This window comes from Crinia signifera, chromosome 11, assembly GCF_055691185.1.
Source record: "Crinia signifera chromosome 11, ASM5569118v1, whole genome shotgun sequence".
Lineage (NCBI taxonomy): Eukaryota > Metazoa > Chordata > Amphibia > Anura > Myobatrachidae > Crinia > Crinia signifera.
Genome location: NC_139227.1, coordinates 78,527,788 through 78,541,917, shown reverse-complemented (window position 1 = coordinate 78,541,917; position 14,130 = coordinate 78,527,788). Strand labels below are relative to the sequence as shown.

General features: G+C 37.1%; 12 non-coding genes across 12 annotated transcripts; all 12 read right to left on the bottom strand.

Moving 5' to 3' along the window:
* Positions 1–986: 986 nt before the first annotated feature.
* Positions 987–1,059, bottom strand: TRNAT-CGU (transfer RNA threonine (anticodon CGU)). The gene has a single exon. It is a non-coding gene; the product is annotated as a tRNA-Thr (tRNA).
* A 1,355-nt stretch (positions 1,060–2,414) lies between these two features.
* Positions 2,415–2,487, bottom strand: TRNAT-CGU (transfer RNA threonine (anticodon CGU)). The gene has a single exon. It is a non-coding gene; the product is annotated as a tRNA-Thr (tRNA).
* Positions 2,488–3,834: 1,347 nt separating this feature from the next.
* On the bottom strand, positions 3,835–3,907 carry TRNAT-UGU (transfer RNA threonine (anticodon UGU)). Its single transcript has one exon. It is a non-coding gene; the product is annotated as a tRNA-Thr (tRNA).
* A 298-nt stretch (positions 3,908–4,205) lies between these two features.
* On the bottom strand, positions 4,206–4,278 carry TRNAT-CGU (transfer RNA threonine (anticodon CGU)). The gene has a single exon. It is a non-coding gene; the product is annotated as a tRNA-Thr (tRNA).
* Positions 4,279–5,624: 1,346 nt separating this feature from the next.
* Positions 5,625–5,697, bottom strand: TRNAT-CGU (transfer RNA threonine (anticodon CGU)). Its single transcript has one exon. It is a non-coding gene; the product is annotated as a tRNA-Thr (tRNA).
* A 1,355-nt stretch (positions 5,698–7,052) lies between these two features.
* On the bottom strand, positions 7,053–7,125 carry TRNAT-CGU (transfer RNA threonine (anticodon CGU)). Its single transcript has one exon. It is a non-coding gene; the product is annotated as a tRNA-Thr (tRNA).
* A 1,347-nt stretch (positions 7,126–8,472) lies between these two features.
* Positions 8,473–8,545, bottom strand: TRNAT-UGU (transfer RNA threonine (anticodon UGU)). The gene has a single exon. It is a non-coding gene; the product is annotated as a tRNA-Thr (tRNA).
* A 298-nt stretch (positions 8,546–8,843) lies between these two features.
* Positions 8,844–8,916, bottom strand: TRNAT-CGU (transfer RNA threonine (anticodon CGU)). The gene has a single exon. It is a non-coding gene; the product is annotated as a tRNA-Thr (tRNA).
* Positions 8,917–10,262: 1,346 nt separating this feature from the next.
* Positions 10,263–10,335, bottom strand: TRNAT-CGU (transfer RNA threonine (anticodon CGU)). Its single transcript has one exon. It is a non-coding gene; the product is annotated as a tRNA-Thr (tRNA).
* A 1,355-nt stretch (positions 10,336–11,690) lies between these two features.
* Positions 11,691–11,763, bottom strand: TRNAT-CGU (transfer RNA threonine (anticodon CGU)). The gene has a single exon. It is a non-coding gene; the product is annotated as a tRNA-Thr (tRNA).
* Positions 11,764–13,110: 1,347 nt separating this feature from the next.
* On the bottom strand, positions 13,111–13,183 carry TRNAT-UGU (transfer RNA threonine (anticodon UGU)). The gene has a single exon. It is a non-coding gene; the product is annotated as a tRNA-Thr (tRNA).
* A 298-nt stretch (positions 13,184–13,481) lies between these two features.
* TRNAT-CGU (transfer RNA threonine (anticodon CGU)) lies at positions 13,482–13,554 on the bottom strand. Its single transcript has one exon. It is a non-coding gene; the product is annotated as a tRNA-Thr (tRNA).
* Positions 13,555–14,130: the final 576 nt, after the last annotated feature.

Sequence of the window (14,130 nt, the reverse complement as noted above, 5' to 3'; positions counted from 1 at the left end):
AGGAGAACTAGAAGAGTCTGTAGTGCCATCAATATATAATGCAGTTGTGGAAGATGACGCAGTGTGGAGGGTGGTAAGATAATCAGGTCAGTCTTAGACGTGTTTAGTTTCACAAAGCGCAGGGACATCCAAGAAGAGATAGCTGATAGACTGGTAGAGATACGAGTGAGTAAAAGTCTGGGGAGACAAGGTAGATTTGAGTATCAGCAGCAAAAAGATGATATTGTCAGTCAAAAAAGCTAATGAGCTCAACTAAAGAGGATGCATACAAAAAGAAAAGGAGAGGACAAAGAAAAGAACCTTGCGGGAAACATACTATTAGTGGAAGAGGGGTGAGGTAGAGTCCTGAGAGGAGACAGATAGGCAATGGACAGATAGGTAGGAAGAGGTTGTAAACAATGAGCTCAAGGAGTTTGGATGCATAGCTATGCTTGGGGCATGCATAGAATTGGTTGAACAAAAAGATATGAGACATGCAATTGAAAACAGTCAGAAAAATAGAATGAACGTCTTAAGTGATGCTCCAAATTGATTATCAAAGTATGTGAACAAATTGAAATAGATCTCTTTACTTTCGACTTAATGAAACTACTTTACATATGGTCATGCAAATTAATTTTTAGTAGCTGTAACAATAAAGAACTGGTAGGCCCCAGTGAGATTTGAACTCACTCTAACCCCTGAGCTATGAAGCCTTACATGAGAATGTATGTTTAAAAAAAAATCATGCATTTGTGGGGTTTCAAAGAAATCAAATTTGAAATTTAATTTTTGATTTTAATTTGTAGCTCTTTGACCCAATGGACACTGTTTACAAATGGCCGATTCTGAATCATTTGCAATCTCCATGCTAAATGCACACATTGAACTTGAAATAGATCTTCTCACTTGAGACGACCACTGTATATACTGTCATGCAAATGAAGATCACTGTACATGCTGTCATGCAAATTAAGTTTTAGTAGATGTAACAATAAAGAACTGTAAGGCCCCAGTGAGACTTGAACTCACGACCCCTGGTTTACGAGACCAGTGCTCTAACCCCTGAGCTATGGAGCCATGGAGGTGCATTACTTTCTAGACATATATGGTGTCTGTGTACTGGAGGAACATAATCAATTGCAAATTGTACATTTTTTGGCAATTCATGCAAATGTACACTTTTTTCAAATGAAACTCTATGATATATTTCCAATGAGAGTGTTTAAGAAATATTATTATTCTGTATTTAGTGCCACAAGGGATCTGCGTTGTCCAATTACAGAGCACATAAACAAATTTGCAAAAAATAAAAAAGTAAAGAGTCTTGGAGGCATGAGTGGTAGAAAGTAAGCAATTGGCAGGAGTGGTAATGAGAAAATGTGGGAATTTAAAGGGAGATAAGATCATAGATGTAAATGGGAGAGGAGAAAGTGAGAAAGGAGAACTAGAAGAGTCTGTAGTGCCATCAATATATAATGCAGTTGTGGAAGATGACGCAGTGTGGAGGGTGGTAAGATAATCAGGTCAGTCTTAGACGTGTTTAGTTTCACAAAGCGCAGGGACATCCAAGAAGAGATAGCTGATAGACTGGTAGAGATACGAGTGAGTAAAAGTCTGGGGAGACAAGGTAGATTTGAGTATCAGCAGCAAAAAGATGATATTGTCAGTCAAAAAAGCTAATGAGCTCAACTAAAGAGGATGCATACAAAAAGAAAAGGAGAGGACAAAGAAAAGAACCTTGCGAGAAACATACTATTAGTGGAAGAGGGGTGAGGTAGAGTCCTGAGAGGAGACAGATAGGCAATGGACAGATAGGTAGGAAGAGGTTGTAAACAATGAGCTCAAGGAGTTTGGATGCATAGCTATGCTTGGGGCATGCATAGAATTGGTTGAACAATAAAGATATGAGACATGCAATTGAAAACAGTCAGAAAAATAGAATGAACGTCTTAAGTGATGCTCCAAATTGACTATCAAAGTATGTGAACAAATTGAAATAGATCTCTTTACTTTCGACTTGATGAAACTACTTTACATATGGTCATGCAAATTAATTTTTAGTAGCTGTAACAATAAAGAACTGGAAGGCCCCAGTGAGATTTGAACTCACTCTAACCCCTGAGCTATGAAGCCTTACATGAGAAAGTATGTTTAAAAAAAAAATCATGCATTTGTGGGGTTTCAAAGAAATCAAATTTGAAATTTAATTTTGGATTTTAATTTGTAGCTCCTTGACCCAATGGACACTGTTTTCAAATGACTGATTCTGAATCATTTGTAATCTCAATGCTAAATGCACACATTGAACTTGAAATAGATCTTCTCACTTGAGACTTGAGAAGACCACTGTATATACTGTCATGTAAATTAAGATCACTGTACATGCTGTCATGCAAATTAAGTTTTTGTAAATGAAACAATAAAGAACTGGAAGGCCCCAGTGAGACTTGAACTCACGACCCCTGGTTTACGAGACCAGTGCTCTAACCCCTGAGCTATGGAGCCATGAAGGTGCATTAATTTCTAGACATATATGGTGTCTGTGTACTGGAGGAACATAATCAATTGCAAATTGTACATTTTTTGGCAATTCATGCCAATGTACACTTTTTTCAAATGAAACTCTATGATATATTTCCAATGAGAGTGTTTAAGAAATATTATTATTCTGTATTTAGTGCCACAAGGGATCTGCGTTGTCCAATTAGAGAGCACATAAACAAATTTGCAAAAAATAAAACAGTAAAGAGTCTTGGAGGCATGAGTGGTAGAAAGTAAGCAATTGGCAGGAGTGGTAATGAGAAAATGTGGGAATTTAAAGGGAGATAAGGTCATAGATGTAAATGGGAGAGGAGAAAGTGAGAAAGGAGAACTAGAAGAGTCTGTAGTGCCATCAATATATAATGCAGTTGTAAAAGATGACGCAGTGTGGAGGGTGGTAAGATAATCAGGTCAGTCTTAGACGTGTTTAGTTTCACAAAGCGCAGGGACATCCAAGAAGAGATAGCTGATAGACTGGTAGAGATACGAGTGAGTAAAAGTCTAGGGAGACAAGGTAGATTTGAGTATCATCAGCAAAAAGATGATATTGTCAGTCAAAAAAGCTAATGAGCTCAACTAAAGAGGATGCATACAAAAAGAAAAGGAGAGGACAAAGAAAAGAACCTTGCGGGAAACATACTATTAGTGGAAGAGGGGTGAGGTAGAGTCCTGAGAGGAGACAGATAGGCAATGGACAGATAGGTAGGAAGAGGTTGTAAACAATGAGCTCAAGGAGTTTGGATGCATAGCTATGCTTGGGGCATGCATAGAATTGGTTGAACAATAAAGATATGAGACATGCAATTGAAAACAGTCAGAAAAATAGAATGAACGTCTTAAGTGATGCTCCAAATTGACTATCAAAGTATGTGAACAAATTAAAATAGATCTCTTTACTTTCGACTTGATGAAACTACTTTACATATGGTCATGCAAATTAATTTTTAGTAGCTGTAACAATAAAGAACTGGTAGGCCCCAGTGAGATTTGAACTCACTCTAACCCCTGAGCTATGAAGCCTTACATGAGAATGTATGTTTAAAAAAAAATCATGCATTTGTGGGGTTTCAAAGAAATCAAATTTGAAATTTAATTTTTGATTTTAATTTGTAGCTCTTTGACCCAATGGACACTGTTTACAAATGGCCGATTCTGAATCATTTGCAATCTCCATGCTAAATGCACACATTGAACTTGAAATAGATCTTCTCACTTGAGACGACCACTGTATATACTGTCATGCAAATTAAGATCACTGTACATGCTGTCATGCAAATTAAGTTTTAGTAGATGTAACAATAAAGAACTGGTAGGCCCCAGTGAGATTTGAACTCACGACCCCTGGTTTACAAGACCAGTGCTCTAACCCCTGAGCTATGAAGCCTTACATGAGAATTTATGTTTAAAAAAAAATCATGCATATGTGGGGTTTCAAAGAAATCAAATTTGAAATTTAATTTTGGATTTTAATTTGTAGCTCCTTGACCCAATGGACACTGTTTACAAATGACTGATTCTGAATCATTTGTAATCTCCATGCTAAATGCACACATTGAACTTGAAATAGATCTTCTCACTTGAGACTTGAGAAGAACACTGTATATACTGTCATGCAAATTAAGATCACTGTACATGCTGTCATGCAAATTAAGTTTTTGCAAATGAAACAATAAAGAACTGGAAGGCCCCAGTGAGACTTGAACTCACGACCCCTGGTTTACGAGACCAGTGCTCTAACCCCTGAGCTATGGAGCCATGGAGGTACGTTTATTTCTAGACATATATGGTGTCTGTGTACTGGAGGAACATAATCAATTGCAAATTGTACATTTTTTGGCAATTCATGCCAATGTACACTTTTTTCAAATGAAACTCTATGATATATTTCCAATGAGAGTGTTTAAGAAATATTATTATTCTGTATTTAGTGCCACAAGGTATCTGCGTTGTCCAATTACAGAGCACATAAACAAATTTGCAAAAAACAAAACAGTAAAGAGTCTTGGAGGCATGAGTGGTAGAAAGTAAGCAATTGGCAGGAGTAGTAATGAGAAAATGTGGGAATTTAAAGGGAGATAAGGTCATAGATGTAAATGTGAGAGGAGAAAGTGAGAAAGGAGAACTAGAAGAGTCTGTAGTGCCATCAATATATAATGCAGTTGTGGAAGATGACGCAGTGTGGAGGGTGGTAAGATAATCAGGTCAGTCTTAGACGTGTTTAGTTTCACAAAGCGCAGGGACATCCAAGAAGAGATAGCTGATAGACTGGTAGAGATACGAGTGAGTAAAAGTCTGGGGAGACAAGGTAGATTTGAGTATCAGCAGCAAAAAGATGATATTGTCAGTCAAAAAAGCTAATGAGCTCAACTAAAGAGGATGCATACAAAAAGAAAAGGAGAGGACAAAGAAAAGAACCTTGCGGGAAACATACTATTAGTGGAAGAGGGGTGAGGTAGAGTCCTGAGAGGAGACAGATAGGCAATGGACAGATAGGTAGGAAGAGGTTGTAAACAATGAGCTCAAGGAGTTTGGATGCATAGCTATGCTTGGGGCATGCATAGAATTGGTTGAACAAAAAGATATGAGACATGCAATTGAAAACAGTCAGAAAAATAGAATGAACGTCTTAAGTGATGCTCCAAATTGATTATCAAAGTATGTGAACAAATTGAAATAGATCTCTTTACTTTCGACTTAATGAAACTACTTTACATATGGTCATGCAAATTAATTTTTAGTAGCTGTAACAATAAAGAACTGGTAGGCCCCAGTGAGATTTGAACTCACTCTAACCCCTGAGCTATGAAGCCTTACATGAGAATGTATGTTTAAAAAAAAATCATGCATTTGTGGGGTTTCAAAGAAATCAAATTTGAAATTTAATTTTTGATTTTAATTTGTAGCTCTTTGACCCAATGGACACTGTTTACAAATGGCCGATTCTGAATCATTTGCAATCTCCATGCTAAATGCACACATTGAACTTGAAATAGATCTTCTCACTTGAGACGACCACTGTATATACTGTCATGCAAATGAAGATCACTGTACATGCTGTCATGCAAATTAAGTTTTAGTAGATGTAACAATAAAGAACTGTAAGGCCCCAGTGAGACTTGAACTCACGACCCCTGGTTTACGAGACCAGTGCTCTAACCCCTGAGCTATGGAGCCATGGAGGTGCATTACTTTCTAGACATATATGGTGTCTGTGTACTGGAGGAACATAATCAATTGCAAATTGTACATTTTTTGGCAATTCATGCAAATGTACACTTTTTTCAAATGAAACTCTATGATATATTTCCAATGAGAGTGTTTAAGAAATATTATTATTCTGTATTTAGTGTCACAAGGGATCTGCGTTGTCCAATTACAGAGCACATAAACAAATTTGCAAAAAATAAAAAAGTAAAGAGTCTTGGAGGCATGAGTGGTAGAAAGTAAGCAATTGGCAGGAGTGGTAATGAGAAAATGTGGGAATTTAAAGGGAGATAAGATCATAGATGTAAATGGGAGAGGAGAAAGTGAGAAAGGAGAACTAGAAGAGTCTGTAGTGCCATCAATATATAATGCAGTTGTGGAAGATGACGCAGTGTGGAGGGTGGTAAGATAATCAGGTCAGTCTTAGACGTGTTTAGTTTCACAAAGCGCAGGGACATCCAAGAAGAGATAGCTGATAGACTGGTAGAGATACGAGTGAGTAAAAGTCTGGGGAGACAAGGTAGATTTGAGTATCAGCAGCAAAAAGATGATATTGTCAGTCAAAAAAGCTAATGAGCTCAACTAAAGAGGATGCATACAAAAAGAAAAGGAGAGGACAAAGAAAAGAACCTTGCGAGAAACATACTATTAGTGGAAGAGGGGTGAGGTAGAGTCCTGAGAGGAGACAGATAGGCAATGGACAGATAGGTAGGAAGAGGTTGTAAACAATGAGCTCAAGGAGTTTGGATGCATAGCTATGCTTGGGGCATGCATAGAATTGGTTGAACAATAAAGATATGAGACATGCAATTGAAAACAGTCAGAAAAATAGAATGAACGTCTTAAGTGATGCTCCAAATTGACTATCAAAGTATGTGAACAAATTGAAATAGATCTCTTTACTTTCGACTTGATGAAACTACTTTACATATGGTCATGCAAATTAATTTTTAGTAGCTGTAACAATAAAGAACTGGAAGGCCCCAGTGAGATTTGAACTCACTCTAACCCCTGAGCTATGAAGCCTTACATGAGAAAGTATGTTTAAAAAAAAAATCATGCATTTGTGGGGTTTCAAAGAAATCAAATTTGAAATTTAATTTTGGATTTTAATTTGTAGCTCCTTGACCCAATGGACACTGTTTACAAATGACTGATTCTGAATCATTTGTAATCTCAATGCTAAATGCACACATTGAACTTGAAATAGATCTTCTCACTTGAGACTTGAGAAGACCACTGTATATACTGTCATGCAAATTAAGATCACTGTACATGCTGTCATGCAAATTAAGTTTTTGTAAATGAAACAATAAAGAACTGGAAGGCCCCAGTGAGACTTGAACTCACGACCCCTGGTTTACGAGACCAGTGCTCTAACCCCTGAGCTATGGAGCCATGAAGGTGCATTAATTTCTAGACATATATGGTGTCTGTGTACTGGAGGAACATAATCAATTGCAAATTGTACATTTTTTGGCAATTCATGCCAATGTACACTTTTTTCAAATGAAACTCTATGATATATTTCCAATGAGAGTGTTTAAGAAATATTATTATTCTGTATTTAGTGCCACAAGGGATCTGCGTTGTCCAATTAGAGAGCACATAAACAAATTTGCAAAAAATAAAACAGTAAAGAGTCTTGGAGGCATGAGTGGTAGAAAGTAAGCAATTGGCAGGAGTGGTAATGAGAAAATGTGGGAATTTAAAGGGAGATAAGGTCATAGATGTAAATGGGAGAGGAGAAAGTGAGAAAGGAGAACTAGAAGAGTCTGTAGTGCCATCAATATATAATGCAGTTGTAAAAGATGACGCAGTGTGGAGGGTGGTAAGATAATCAGGTCAGTCTTAGACGTGTTTAGTTTCACAAAGCGCAGGGACATCCAAGAAGAGATAGCTGATAGACTGGTAGAGATACGAGTGAGTAAAAGTCTAGGGAGACAAGGTAGATTTGAGTATCATCAGCAAAAAGATGATATTGTCAGTCAAAAAAGCTAATGAGCTCAACTAAAGAGGATGCATACAAAAAGAAAAGGAGAGGACAAAGAAAAGAACCTTGCGGGAAACATACTATTAGTGGAAGAGGGGTGAGGTAGAGTCCTGAGAGGAGACAGATAGGCAATGGACAGATAGGTAGGAAGAGGTTGTAAACAATGAGCTCAAGGAGTTTGGATGCATAGCTATGCTTGGGGCATGCATAGAATTGGTTGAACAATAAAGATATGAGACATGCAATTGAAAACAGTCAGAAAAATAGAATGAACGTCTTAAGTGATGCTCCAAATTGACTATCAAAGTATGTGAACAAATTAAAATAGATCTCTTTACTTTCGACTTGATGAAACTACTTTACATATGGTCATGCAAATTAATTTTTAGTAGCTGTAACAATAAAGAACTGGTAGGCCCCAGTGAGATTTGAACTCACTCTAACCCCTGAGCTATGAAGCCTTACATGAGAATGTATGTTTAAAAAAAAATCATGCATTTGTGGGGTTTCAAAGAAATCAAATTTGAAATTTAATTTTTGATTTTAATTTGTAGCTCTTTGACCCAATGGACACTGTTTACAAATGGCCGATTCTGAATCATTTGCAATCTCCATGCTAAATGCACACATTGAACTTGAAATAGATCTTCTCACTTGAGACGACCACTGTATATACTGTCATGCAAATTAAGATCACTGTACATGCTGTCATGCAAATTAGGTTTTAGTAGATGTAACAATAAATAACTGGTAGGCCCCAGTGAGATTTGAACTCACGACCCCTGGTTTACAAGACCAGTGCTCTAACCCCTGAGCTATGAAGCCTTACATGAGAATGTATGTTTAAAAAAAAATCATGCATATGTGGGGTTTCAAAGAAATCAAATTTGAAATTTAATTTTGGATTTTAATTTGTAGCTCCTTGACCCAATGGACACTGTTTACAAATGACTGATTCTGAATCATTTGTAATCTCCATGCTAAATGCACACATTGAACTTGAAATAGATCTTCTCACTTGAGACTTGAGAAGAACACTGTATATACTGTCATGCAAATTAAGATCACTGTACATGCTGTCATGCAAATTAAGTTTTTGCAAATGAAACAATAAAGAACTGGAAGGCCCCAGTGAGACTTGAACTCACGACCCCTGGTTTACGAGACCAGTGCTCTAACCCCTGAGCTATGGAGCCATGGAGGTACGTTAATTTCTAGACATATATGGTGTCTGTGTACTGGAGGAACATAATCAATTGCAAATTGTACATTTTTTGGCAATTCATGCCAATGTACACTTTTTTCAAATGAAACTCTATGATATATTTCCAATGAGAGTGTTTAAGAAATATTATTATTCTGTATTTAGTGCCACAAGGTATCTGCGTTGTCCAATTACAGAGCACATAAACAAATTTGCAAAAAACAAAACAGTAAAGAGTCTTGGAGGCATGAGTGGTAGAAAGTAAGCAATTGGCAGGAGTAGTAATGAGAAAATGTGGGAATTTAAAGGGAGATAAGGTCATAGATGTAAATGTGAGAGGAGAAAGTGAGAAAGGAGAACTAGAAGAGTCTGTAGTGCCATCAATATATAATGCAGTTGTGGAAGATGACGCAGTGTGGAGGGTGGTAAGATAATCAGGTCAGTCTTAGACGTGTTTAGTTTCACAAAGCGCAGGGACATCCAAGAAGAGATAGCTGATAGACTGGTAGAGATACGAGTGAGTAAAAGTCTGGGGAGACAAGGTAGATTTGAGTATCAGCAGCAAAAAGATGATATTGTCAGTCAAAAAAGCTAATGAGCTCAACTAAAGAGGATGCATACAAAAAGAAAAGGAGAGGACAAAGAAAAGAACCTTGCGGGAAACATACTATTAGTGGAAGAGGGGTGAGGTAGAGTCCTGAGAGGAGACAGATAGGCAATGGACAGATAGGTAGGAAGAGGTTGTAAACAATGAGCTCAAGGAGTTTGGATGCATAGCTATGCTTGGGGCATGCATAGAATTGGTTGAACAAAAAGATATGAGACATGCAATTGAAAACAGTCAGAAAAATAGAATGAACGTCTTAAGTGATGCTCCAAATTGATTATCAAAGTATGTGAACAAATTGAAATAGATCTCTTTACTTTCGACTTAATGAAACTACTTTACATATGGTCATGCAAATTAATTTTTAGTAGCTGTAACAATAAAGAACTGGTAGGCCCCAGTGAGATTTGAACTCACTCTAACCCCTGAGCTATGAAGCCTTACATGAGAATGTATGTTTAAAAAAAAATCATGCATTTGTGGGGTTTCAAAGAAATCAAATTTGAAATTTAATTTTTGATTTTAATTTGTAGCTCTTTGACCCAATGGACACTGTTTACAAATGGCCGATTCTGAATCATTTGCAATCTCCATGCTAAATGCACACATTGAACTTGAAATAGATCTTCTCACTTGAGACGACCACTGTATATACTGTCATGCAAATGAAGATCACTGTACATGCTGTCATGCAAATTAAGTTTTAGTAGATGTAACAATAAAGAACTGTAAGGCCCCAGTGAGACTTGAACTCACGACCCCTGGTTTACGAGACCAGTGCTCTAACCCCTGAGCTATGGAGCCATGGAGGTGCATTACTTTCTAGACATATATGGTGTCTGTGTACTGGAGGAACATAATCAATTGCAAATTGTACATTTTTTGGCAATTCATGCAAATGTACACTTTTTTCAAATGAAACTCTATGATATATTTCCAATGAGAGTGTTTAAGAAATATTATTATTCTGTATTTAGTGTCACAAGGGATCTGCGTTGTCCAATTACAGAGCACATAAACAAATTTGCAAAAAATAAAAAAGTAAAGAGTCTTGGAGGCATGAGTGGTAGAAAGTAAGCAATTGGCAGGAGTGGTAATGAGAAAATGTGGGAATTTAAAGGGAGATAAGATCATAGATGTAAATGGGAGAGGAGAAAGTGAGAAAGGAGAACTAGAAGAGTCTGTAGTGCCATCAATATATAATGCAGTTGTGGAAGATGACGCAGTGTGGAGGGTGGTAAGATAATCAGGTCAGTCTTAGACGTGTTTAGTTTCACAAAGCGCAGGGACATCCAAGAAGAGATAGCTGATAGACTGGTAGAGATACGAGTGAGTAAAAGTCTGGGGAGACAAGGTAGATTTGAGTATCAGCAGCAAAAAGATGATATTGTCAGTCAAAAAAGCTAATGAGCTCAACTAAAGAGGATGCATACAAAAAGAAAAGGAGAGGACAAAGAAAAGAACCTTGCGAGAAACATACTATTAGTGGAAGAGGGGTGAGGTAGAGTCCTGAGAGGAGACAGATAGGCAATGGACAGATAGGTAGGAAGAGGTTGTAAACAATGAGCTCAAGGAGTTTGGATGCATAGCTATGCTTGGGGCATGCATAAAATTGGTTGAACAATAAAGATATGAGACATGCAATTGAAAACAGTCAGAAAAATAGAATGAACGTCTTAAGTGATGCTCCAAATTGACTATCAAAGTATGTGAACAAATTGAAATAGATCTCTTTACTTTCGACTTGATGAAACTACTTTACATATGGTCATGCAAATTAATTTTTAGTAGCTGTAACAATAAAGAACTGGAAGGCCCCAGTGAGATTTGAACTCACTCTAACCCCTGAGCTATGAAGCCTTACATGAGAAAGTATGTTTAAAAAAAAAATCATGCATTTGTGGGGTTTCAAAGAAATCAAATTTGAAATTTAATTTTGGATTTTAATTTGTAGCTCCTTGACCCAATGGACACTGTTTACAAATGACTGATTCTGAATCATTTGTAATCTCAATGCTAAATGCACACATTGAACTTGAAATAGATCTTCTCACTTGAGACTTGAGAAGACCACTGTATATACTGTCATGCAAATTAAGATCACTGTACATGCTGTCATGCAAATTAAGTTTTTGTAAATGAAACAATAAAGAACTGGAAGGCCCCAGTGAGACTTGAACTCACGACCCCTGGTTTACGAGACCAGTGCTCTAACCCCTGAGCTATGGAGCCATGAAGGTGCATTAATTTCTAGACATATATGGTGTCTGTGTACTGGAGGAACATAATCAATTGCAAATTGTACATTTTTTGGCAATTCATGCCAATGTACACTTTTTTCAAATGAAACTCTATGATATATTTCCAATGAGAGTGTTTAAGAAATATTATTATTCTGTATTTAGTGCCACAAGGGATCTGCGTTGTCCAATTAGAGAGCACATAAACAAATTTGCAAAAAATAAAACAGTAAAGAGTCTTGGAGGCATGAGTGGTAGAAAGTAAGCAATTGGCAGGAGTGGTAATGAGAAAATGTGGGAATTTAAAGGGAGATAAGGTCATAGATGTAAATGGGAGAGGAGAAAGTGAGAAAGGAGAACTAGAAGAGTCTGTAGTGCCATCAATATATAATGCAGTTGTAAAAGATGACGCAGTGTGGAGGGTGGTAAGATAATCAGGTCAGTCTTAGACGTGTTTAGTTTCACAAAGCGCAGGGACATCCAAGAAGAGATAGCTGATAGACTGGTAGAGATACGAGTGAGTAAAAGTCTAGGGAGACAAGGTAGATTTGAGTATCATCAGCAAAAAGATGATATTGTCAGTCAAAAAAGCTAATGAGCTCAACTAAAGAGGATGCATACAAAAAGAAAAGGAGAGGACAAAGAAAAGAACCTTGCGGGAAACATACTATTAGTGGAAGAGGGGTGAGGTAGAGTCCTGAGAGGAGACAGATAGGCAATGGACAGATAGGTAGGAAGAGGTTGTAAACAATGAGCTCAAGGAGTTTGGATGCATAGCTATGCTTGGGGCATGCATAGAATTGGTTGAACAATAAAGATATGAGACATGCAATTGAAAACAGTCAGAAAAATAGAATGAACGTCTTAAGTGATGCTCCAAATTGACTATCAAAGTATGTGAACAAATTAAAATAGATCTCTTTACTTTCGACTTGATGAAACTACTTTACATATGGTCATGCAAATTAATTTTTAGTAGCTGTAACAATAAAGAACTGGTAGGCCCCAGTGAGATTTGAACTCACTCTAACCCCTGAGCTATGAAGCCTTACATGAGAATGTATGTTTAAAAAAAAATCATGCATTTGTGGGGTTTCAAAGAAATCAAATTTGAAATTTAATTTTTGATTTTAATTTGTAGCTCTTTGACCCAATGGACACTGTTTACAAATGGCCGATTCTGAATCATTTGCAATCTCCATGCTAAATGCACACATTGAACTTGAAATAGATCTTCTCACTTGAGACGACCACTGTATATACTGTCATGCAAATTAAGATCACTGTACATGCTGTCATGCAAATTAGGTTTTAGTAGATGTAACAATAAATAACTGGTAGGCCCCAGTGAGATTTGAACTCACGACCCCTGGTTTACAAGACCAGTGCTCTAACCCCTGAGCTATGAAGCCTTACGCGAGAATGTATGTTTAAAAAAAAATCATGCATTTGTGGGGTTTCAAAGAAATCAAATTTGAAATTTAATTTTGGATTTTAATTTGTAGCTCCTTGACCCAATGGACACTGTTTACAAATGACTGATTCTGAATCATTTGTAATCTCCATGCTAAATGCACACATTGAACTTGAAATAGATCTTCTCACTTGAGACTTGAGAAGAACACTGTATATACTGTCATGCAAATTAAGATCACTGTACATGCTGTCATGCAAATTAAGTTTTTGTAAATGAAACAATAAAGAACTGGAAGGCCCCAGTGAGACTTGAACTCACGACCCCTGGTTTACGAGACCAGTGCTCTAACCCCTGAGCTATGGAGCCATGGAGGTACATTAATTTCTAGACATATATGGTGTCTGTGTACTGGAGGAACATAATCAATTGCAAATTGTACATTTTTTGGCAATTCATGCCAATGTACACTTTTTTCAAATGAAACTCTATGATATATTTCCAATGAGAGTGTTTAAGAAATATTATTATTCTGTATTTAGTGCCACAAGGGATCTGCGTTGTCCAATTACAGAGCACATAAACAAATTTGCAAAAAACAAAACAGTAAAGAGTCTTGGAGGCATGAGTGGTAGAAAGTAAGCAATTGGCAGGAGTAGTAATGAGAAAATGTGGGAATTTAAAGGGAGATAAGGTCATAGATGTAAATGTGAGAGGAGAAAGTGAGAAAGGAGAACTAGAAGAGTCTGTAGTGCCATCAATATATAATGCAGTTGTGGAAGATGACGCAGTGTGGAGGGTGGTAAGATAATCAGGTCAGTCTTAGACGTGTTTAGTTTCACAAAGCGCAGGGACATCCAAGAAGAGATAGCTGATAGACTGGTAGAGATACGAGTGAGTAAAAGTCTGGGGAGACAAGGTAGATTTGAGTATCAGCAGCAAAAA